Source organism: Capsicum annuum, unplaced genomic scaffold (assembly GCF_002878395.1).
Source record: "Capsicum annuum cultivar UCD-10X-F1 unplaced genomic scaffold, UCD10Xv1.1 ctg2389, whole genome shotgun sequence".
NCBI lineage: Eukaryota > Viridiplantae > Streptophyta > Magnoliopsida > Solanales > Solanaceae > Capsicum > Capsicum annuum.
Window position 1 is genome coordinate 174,135 of NW_025830045.1, and position 10,575 is coordinate 184,709.

Genomic DNA, 10,575 nt, shown 5'->3' on the forward strand with positions numbered 1-10,575 from the left:
GAATTTAGCACCGAGCAAACCTAGGGATGGGGGCTCACCCACCAATTAGGACTCAATCCTTAGTAGCAGTCCCTAAGCTCTAGAACTACATAGCCAGGATAGGATTATGAGAAGTCACCCACCTATGTAGGACTGACACTCTCTTAGGGGTCACCAATCAGTTTAGGACTGACTCCCTAGTCCTTTGGGACATCAGATTAGTGGATCCACATAGCCAATGTTAGTACCTATAGAACGGTACTGACACCCTTTCAACTGGGGTTATAGGTTGGACCCCAATTATCTCAGATTAAGGCATGTCGATTAGATAATACCTCCCACAATCTCAGTGCAGTATTTCAGTGTATTCTCAGTTCAGGTTTGCTTGACCAAGTGTACAAACTTTCAGTTATATAGTTTACAGTCTTTCAAACATCAGACTTATTTTAGATTATAGATTTATTCTTGGTTATGCATCCTTAGATATTACAGATTTTACGTATTCATGCTTAGTTATTTCACATTATTAAGTTAGTCCTTACCTCATATGCATAGTACTCCACAGTTTTAGTCCAATTATTCAGACTAAGTATAGTTCGGTCATACATGACCGGTATTGAGTTATCAATTAATTAGTATACAATTATCAGTTGATCAGTATTAAGGTACCAGTTAGTCAGTATTCAGACATCAGTTATTCAGTATTCAGCTATCAGTCATTTAGTTAATCAGATTAGCTTAGTGTATGCTATGTTTGGTTTTGTATATTTATGCATTCGTACTCAGTATAATTGTATATTCATAACCTCGAGTTATGTCAGTTTTCATCATGTAGTTTCAGACCCAGTATTTTTACAGTATCTATGTTTTACCATTTTTCAGCTTTAGTTCTACTTATATTATAAAAGTAAAGTTTTAAGAAACTAAGTATAGTGATTCACCATCTTATCAGATTAGATTTGTTATGTATGTTTTAAGATACTTCAGCTTTCAGTTTATCTCAGTCTCTTGGTGAGTTTACTAACACTTAGCATGCTTGTTTTAAAGATTTTGTACCTACTTAGTTTTATGTATTGCATTCACCCCCACTTACTTAGTATATTCCAGAAGTACTGATCCATATTTATGTCTATGTGTTACATTGTCTCATAATGTAGGTACCAGTTATAGCCTATGCATCATAATCAGACAGTTGTAGCTTCCAGCTAGTAGGTGATGAGTTCTCTTATTTCGGGGACTCCAATATGTTTTAGTTCCTGTACTATGTTGTATTTTTTATTTTCCATATATATTGATTAGTGTTAGTTGGAGGCATGTTGCATCTATCCATAGTCAGTATAGTAGAGGCTTCATAGATGTCAGTCAGAGTCAGTCATGTAATTTGAGTTCTTTCCTTAATTTTATCAAATTATAAATTTTTATCAGTTACATACTTATTCAAATTTCATTATTATTATGTTTTTGCACAGCAAAACTAGCTATTTAATATATTGAATCAGTTGCCCAAGCAGTATGTTAGCTCATGGGTTAGCTTGGGATCACTTGTGGTTTCAAGCACCGTGTTACGACTAGAGGGTAGTCTCAGGTTGTGAAAAACTTAGGATTAGAGCACAGATTTCAAGTGTCCTAGGGTATCTAAGAAGTCGTGTCTAGTAGAGTCTTGTGGAATGGTATGGAGATACCTGCACGTTTCTTCGAGAGGCTACGAGGAATTTAAGAAATATTTCCCTTCTTTCATGTCTCGGATCATGTAGTAGTTGTGTTCTCTAGGGAACTTATGCAGATTTTTACATGAATCCATTCATACCAACTCTGCCTTATTTTTTAGGCTACAGAAATAGCCCAACTTAAATCCTAATAGAAAGAGTTTTCTCAGATATTCCCCATATACAATTATGGGATTGCACGCAGGATAGAAAGTATCCCAGTAGTGTTTTTTAGTTTTGAAGTTTGAAAGACTTCATCATGTTCATGAAAATCACGCACTAAGCCAAAGTCAGATGTGCTTTCAGATCCCTTCTCAGAATTCTTTGATAGCATATGATCTAGAGTTAGAAGCATGAACCCAGAAGTTTAGCATTAGCAGAGTTGGGATAGTTTTATCTGGATTAAACAGATTATGTATCATAGGGATATCTATATGAAAAGTGAATCAGTAGGCTTGAAGTAGTGTATGCAAGAATTTATGTATGTTGGTTCTAAATTATATGTTGTTGATGTTAGGTATGTTGGTGTAGTGATAATTCTCATGGTTTAGGAAGAAATATAAGTTTGGGGATATGATATTAGTAGGCTATGAAAAAATTTAGTATGGTTCATTAAAGTTTTGGGGATATTAGTGTTAAGTGTTAGAATCTAAATTTGAATCTTGGATGATTGAGCTAATCAAAAGCAAAGTTGAAATTCTTGATGGTGTGAGCTCAGTATCAGGTGTTACCCCTGAAAATTCTAAGTTAGTCAGTGTTTAAGCTATTGTATGATGATTTTTGGGACTATAGAAAGTTAAGAGTTCTATCTCAGAAGAAAGTATTAGCAGTGGGTTTTACATTGTCAGGTATAGTCCTTCAGGGTGAGATTATTATCGATATGTGTTGTTATATCTCATACTCTAGAGTAAAAAGGTTGCAGTCCACTTTAGAATTTATTAAGAGTCCATAGACTTAGCATGATAGCTTAAAACTAAGAGGGAGATGTAGAATAAGTAATCAAGTCAAGCTCTTAGATTTTAGTAGTGCTGCCAGTGTGTTGTAGAACAACAGTAAGGGAGGAAGATACCGGACCCATTCTTTTCTCAGCGCAAAGTGTTGTATTTCAGTTATCACGACATCTACTCATGTCGTATAATTCAGCCTTATGATCAAAGCTCATATTCATGCACTTTTCATAGAATTACGTATGCTTCCAGATCCTTGTATGAGGAGTTATAGTTCACTCATCAGTAAGAATCATATTCCATGAAATTATGAACTCCAAACTCATGTCATGCAACTCATGACTTATGTACTAATATTTTACAGAATGTTCAGCAGTAGGTACTCATGGTACACTCTTAATGATTAGTGAAATTCAGATTATATCATGTATGTCCTCAGTTTATCTCTATTTGATGAAATCATGCTTTTGATACTCTATTCCTCAGGCCTTAGTTAAGTGTCCAAGCTATGCATAGTATTCTTTTATGTTTTAGGTCCTCGTGTTCTAACCTTTCAGTGACCTCTCCTTATGTAATGATAGTGGTGATGAGTAATTATTTAGATGGGAGAGAGTAAATATTTCTTGTTTAAGAAAATATTCTAGTGTGCTTGTTGTATCTAAGGCTATAGTGTTGAAGGAAGATAGAGGTTAAGCTTTTTGTATATGTCATGGTAAGTTGAGAGTGTCTTCTTAAGAATAGTGCATGAAAGTTGTTATTGATAGGAGTTTAGAGAATATGAGAAAGATGCTTTTGTGGTTGTTTGCCTAGAAGTTCGTGTGTGGTGTTGACACCCAATTTTGACCTCTCGATGCTCTTTTAGGCTGCTATTTTATCAAAATTATTTAATTTCCAATATTAATATTTTTAACAGATTATTCTTGTTATAAATAGATATTGGCGTGTCATATTCATGATTTTAAAAATATACAACTTATTTTATTACGTTTTATTATCACTTTTTAAAATTTATTAATTCAAATATAACATAATTCTATTAATATTTATTAAATCATTTTCGTAAATATTCACACTCACGATTTATAAATACATTATCCATTATTATTAGTAATCATTATTATTTTTAAAATAATAGCTTGCTTTATTTGATTTCCCTATATATTTAATTTTTAGCTATTTTTTAAACTCAATTGATGTCAATTTTTGACAAATTGATGTCAATTTTTTATCTCAAAATTAAAACTCAATTTTAGCCCCTTTTTAAATCCTTTTAATCTCAGTCGTGGATCAAAACTGATCTGACAGCTGAGATCAAATCACCTTCTCTTTCCTTTTGTACACCAAAAGAAACCCTAATCCCATTCCAACAAAAATCAACTGCATAGCCTCCTGCTTTTTCTATCTCCATTCTCCCTTCTCTCTCTAAACACCACTCTCAATCACTGCCATTGGCTAGCCACCACCATGGCATCGATTTCCATGGCCGGTAAACCCCCAAAAAGCAGCGTCCCTTCTTTCCTCCTTTTCTCTCTCTCCATTAGCGAAACCCCACTGCTGCCGCCGATGGACAACCATGATTGGCGACCCTCTTTTTTCTTGGCCTCTCTCAAGTGACGCTACAACCTCCACCACCTCTATGTGGCTGAGCTCCTCTAGCAAACCGTTCTCAAGACCGACCATATCCCATAACTGGTGAACCTCAACAGTATTTCCAACCACCGCTGTTCCAGTCAACAAACCCTCCATGCAACCAGCGTCTCCACCGGTGAAACCCGTACCGCTGCTAGAAACAATGCCACCACTCTATCTTTTGTGTCTTTCTTGTCAATCAAAATGATAATGAGGACGACAGAACATCAAGGTAACAAAATTATTAAATGCATGGCGGATTCACATATGAGAATCCGACTCGGGTTTGTTTTCATGTTTAAGTCTTGCCTACAACCTCTACTACCCTTCTTTTTGCTTCATTTTTGACAGGTTTGTCTTTATTATTATACGAAATTGGTGAAGTTGTGAACATCTATGCTATCATATCCAATTATTGTGAACTTCTATTAACCTTAGATTTTAATTGGGATTGATTTCATGGACTTTCTTTTGGTGCTTATTTATTGTCGTTGAAACTTTGTAACTTTAAAAATGAAATATAATTTGGTTGATTGAATTGCTCGCATGATTATAGTAGTATATTGATTCCCTCAGTGGATTGTGATTGTTTTATTACCTTAACTAAAATAGATGATATCCCTTAATTATGATCTGATTGTGCATTTTAATTGTATATGGAAAATATCATCTATGTCCCATTTTAAGGATTGATTAATATTTTGATTGTCCTACTCGTTGGTTTAAATATATTTGAATACATTTTGATTTGTCTGTTATGGTAAATAGGAGCTGCTTTGTTTTACTTAATTGATTTGGTGTATTTATTTAAAGAAAAAATCTCCTCAATGGACTGATTCTCCTTCCTTTATTTTTTACTAACTGGTGTACTTTTTGATTCAACTCCTAATCCCTTCTACTCTCTCATATACAAAAGACAAACATCATTCATACTCCTTCTTCTATTCTATACTTTGACGACATCTTATGTTCTTATCTTGATCTTTTGAATTCTGACTGCTAATTGCTCTGTTCAAGTCACGTTCATAAATATTGTCAAGCTCCTTGGGCATTTTAGTTTTGAAGGAGACAGTCAATTCTACTTTATTATTTCAATTGTTGTGATAAGGTCTTCTTTATTAATTTTTCTTTGCGACTTACCGGTAAGTTTCTTGTCAAAGCAATTTAATATCTTATGTGATGAGACTATAAAGCATGGACATAGAAATTATTTGGTGTTTTGGTTGCTATATCATTATTTGACCTTTTTTTTGTGTGTGTATTTGAAGTCATGCCACAATATTTCGTTTATTTTTTTTTGCTTGCCATGCTAAGTCATTGTGTTGAACAGGTTTGGGAATTGAAGAGTCGCCCGAGGTTGAGAGGGACTACATGATGCTTTAGTTTAATTCTTCCTTTTTGATCTGTAATTTTGTATAAATGCTTCCATGTAATATTAAAATGTAGGGAGTGCTTGGGGGGCGGGATTTATATGCTCTATGAATCGCGTAGGCAAACACAACTTAGGTTTATGTGTATTATGTGCTATGTGAATCACTTAGGCAAACAAATCTAGAATTTATTAATACGTGAATCGCTTAAGCAAATTTAATCTACGTCTTATTAATTGATCTAATTAGAAAACTTGGTATTAGGATTTTAACTAACATCCAAAATATTAATTTGAATTTAAGCATGTTAATATATTTTCTAGCATATTCAACATTAAATTTAATCATGTGAATGTATTTTCCAACATGTTCATAGTAAATTCCAGCATTACAAAAAATGAATTTTCAGCATGTTAATGAACTTCCAACGGTATCTTTGAAGTAATCCTTAACATGTTAATTATTTTAGCAAATGAATATGTTTTCTAGCGTCCTAAAATTAATCTCCAATATTTTTTTTACAATACGCTTTGCATAACAAAATTGATGGGTATCACTTCCCAACATATTTACTTTGACATGCCTCTTTTATTCTCAAAAATTAACAACAATGTTTAAAAATGGTTTGACAATATTCCTTCATCGATAGAAATTATGTGACACCTAGATACCATGTCTATAGATTTAACCAAAATGAATTAAGGATTATTTGTTCAACATGTCAATCACCTTAATCATCTCTTAATTAACCAAGAGGCTTCATTGAGACCATTACGTGCTACTTGACGTTCTTCTTGTTTTGCGTGTTTTGAGTTCTATAAAACATAGCTTTGTTTGTATAGACCACAATTCCAAAATAGCAAAGTCCAATGCATCTTTGACGATAAGTTGGGACGATAGGCATTTCTAGAGGCGTTAGTTTTATCCCCTTTTTAGTACGCCTTTAGGTTAACAACCAGCCTAGTTGAAGGGGAGGGTAGTCATTCGAAAGTGATGAGACCCAATATATATTACATGACTTATGACATTGTCACTTGTCTAAGAATCCAATTGTCGGCTAATAGGTCGGATGATAATTAAACAAGTTGGGGCTTTGATCTGAATGAAACCAAAAACATTCTTTTGTTTGATTTTTCAAATTCATTCTTTTTTACTTTTCATGCTTATTTGCTTGGGGTAGTTTAGGTTTTTAAATTAATAAATATCTCAGTTATAAATTGCTTTCGTTCTCTCTCCTCGCTTATCTACTTTACATTATCTGTTGTCTTTTTTTTATCTCCACCTAGTTAATAATTAGAAATAAATAAAGGATGTTTGTGTATTCATTACTTTATCACTTAGTTAACATTAAGTTAATAATAAGCGACCTTTATTTGATCACAAAGAATCCCTACGTAAAAAATGAATTCATCCGGGAACCACCTTAGTGGACCTCGAAAGGTACCTAACACCTTCCTTTCGAGGTAATTTGAACCCTTACCCGAATTTCTGGTGAACTAGATAAAAATAACAAAATAGGTTCATAGTTATCCTAGAATGGTGCCCTAACGCACCTCTATTCATTAGATGGCGACTCTTCACACCTCTTTAAACAATCCCAAAAGAGTAGTCACGTCGAGTCCCACTTTTCACAAGAAAAATGGGGCGTGACAGAATGAAGACTCTGCTGGGGCTCTTAGGTTATAACCATTACGATCTTGTGTTTTATGTGGGATTCTGTTATTTTCTTTGTTTTATTTTTTCGTAATTATCTTCTCTATTAAACTATTACTTCTTATATCATGATTTATTGTGTGTTTTATTTTCTCCATGCCTACCCTTTCCCTCTTTCCCCTTTTGTTGGCTATGTGCTTTAATGTTTATTTACTTTTATATCGCTAAGCGTGTTATTATATTTTTTGCTATGTGCTGTGTGTTACTGCTTTATATAAGTGGCATTTCGCTCAAATTTTCCTCTAAATTGGAACCTTCTTTATTTTTCTTTTATGAACGGTTGTGTGGGTACAAGGATATTTTTTCCTAAATCACCTTTCGGGAAATACCTTGTGGATCAGTTGATCAGCGGTAAGTCGATAGCCACGAGCTTTCCCACTCTCAAGTCGTCCGCTTGAAGGGACCTTGTCAAAACCACTCTTATTCTCTAGATCTTAATCGTATATTTCTTTACTAAGGAATATACATCCTGATAAATCTATTAATGTCTTCATGACTTATATGCATATGTTGTATTTGTTATTTTGTTCTTGCATTTATATTTGACAAGTTTTCTTGGTTATTTTAATTATAATTTATCTTCATCCCGCTGTTTGAATTTCTATAAGTCTCAATTTGAACTACGATCGACCTGATTCCCCTATATGAGGGATATGTAGGCACTCATTTAATGAGTTTGGTCTCATCATAGTAAAATTTGCTTTTTCCCTATTTTGTCCTTTTCTAATGGAGTTGGATATATCAACAATATGATGAGAATCAACAAGTCTGATGTTCAACAAAAGTTGACCTTGTTCATTTCCTATCTTACTTATCTTCTTTACAATCACAATTGAAAATCGACATCATGTTCTATTGCTATCATGTTTCGTGCGTTAGGATCTCAAATTTTTACGCCTAGATCACTTATTAAGTTTTAGTCTTCATCCTAGAATGCCTTTTGTTTTATATTTATTATGTTTTGAACCTATGTGTTATGTGGTAATTTTCGTTCGACTTGTTTATCTTATTGAGAATCTGCAATATGAAAAATATGCTCAATATCCAAAAAGATTTCATCTCTCTTTTCTCTCTCCCAAGGTAAAACATTATTTGGACTGAATCTCCTTATCCTTGCGTTACTCACGCACCCTCTCAACAGTTTCCTTCAACATGCACCACTCATGAAAATAAACGATGTTGTCAGTCTCCATTTATCCGCCTTATGGATAAATAACACTATTCTATCTTATCTGTATTTCTTTATAATCATGAACTACGTTCTACCTGACTTCCATTTGGATACATAGGCATCCCTCTTTGGGTCTGGTCTTAATCTAATAAAATATTTTCTTTTCCCTCTCTTACAAAGCGTCAGGCTAATAGGCCTAACTATTGAGCATAGAAAGGCAGATTATAATTGAGGTTATGATATTCAAATGTAGGACAACCATTTCTCTTAGACTAATGTTTTCTTTGAGTGGTACAGGAATATAAGACTCCAACGACAAAAGCTGGGGCAGAATTTTTGAGGTTTCAAATACGCCTAAAAAATTTTCACAAGTAAACAATATATCAATTTCACAATGACGTGTGAAAGGTGTCTTTCATTCTAAACTGGGGTTAAAAATTTTTAGAATTCCTCAAAAATTTCACCATGATGGAGTACAAGTCCCAACAATCCATTGAGTAGAAATAACGACCAAGGAGTCAAATCGAGCAAGATACAATTCAATATTTCTTTTTGACTGACAATTTTTCTTTGAGTACTATATTAATAGGTACAAATGACATAATCACACCATCGCGAGAGACCCAACATCCAATCCAACTTATGTCGAGAAGCCCAATAGCTGATCGAATAGTACTATAGATACGCTTTCTTATCTCCTCTTATTATTATTGTTATGGTTTCTTTCACTACATTGTTTAATCTTCTATATATACATATATATCCATGCTAACTATTTTATTTAGTTGGGCTAAAAGTGGCAGGACTAACAAGTACAGATGATAGGAATTATTCTATCACGACAGGCCCTACATCTAATCTAACATCATATCGAAAAGCCCAATAGTTGATCCAACACTGCATCTAGAGGCCCAACAGCTGATCCAATATCATATCGAGAAGCCTAATAGCTGATCCAACACTGCAATGAGAGTCCCAATAGCCGATCTAATATCATATTGAGAAGCCTAACAGTTGATCCAATATTGCATCGAAAGACCCAACAGCCGATCCAACATCATATCGATAAGACTAACAGTTGATCCAACGCTACATCGAGAGGCCCAATAACTGATCCAATGTGATGTAGAGAAGCCCAACAGTTGATACAATGTCATATTGAGAAGCCCAATAGCTGATCCAATGCTGCATTACGAGATTTAACATCATATCGATAAGCCTAATAGTTGATTCAACACTACATCGAGAGGCCCAATAACCGATCCAATGTCATATTGAGAATCCCAACAATTGATCCAATGTCATATTAAGAAGCCCAACAGCCGATCCAACGCTGCATCGAGAAGCCCAATAGCTGATCCAACATCATATCGAGAAGCCCAACGGCTGATCCAACAGTACAACAAATATGCTTTTTTTACTCCATATTTACTTTATGTTTATCAATTTCTTATTGTTTGCATACTTTAACCTTTGTTATCTAGTATATTGTAAAGTACGTAGGTGATAGAGAAGGAGTAACAAACAGAAATATTTTTTGTTCTTGTTTTTGAAATATTACCCTATTTAGCCGTCTGTCACACAAACTCAAGTCAAAACTCACCAACATTTCACTTTTAGTCCCCTCTTCATGTCATTGTTCCCAAATTCTATTGATTCCCATGTCATTGATCCATAATACCATCGCTGATTTCTCGTCCTCTATCATTTACACTCTTTAGAAATATTATTCATTCCTATATCTAGAACTACACACGGCTTGATTCCTATAAAACCAGAGATATGTAGGCAATTTAAAACCAAAGACTCGGCCGCGTTATTTTTAAAATCACCTCCTGTCGCTCTCATTTAACAAATCCTCTACTCGGTCAAAAAAAAATTGGCTACTACGTCAATTTTCGTTGCTCGACAATTCTTTCATCATTCTCAAGAAATGAAGGGGCAGCTGTTGACACCCAATTTTGACCTCCCGATGCTCTCTTAGGCTATGTTTTATTAAAATTATTTAATTTTAAATATTAATATTTTTATACATTATTCTTGTATTAAATAGATATTGG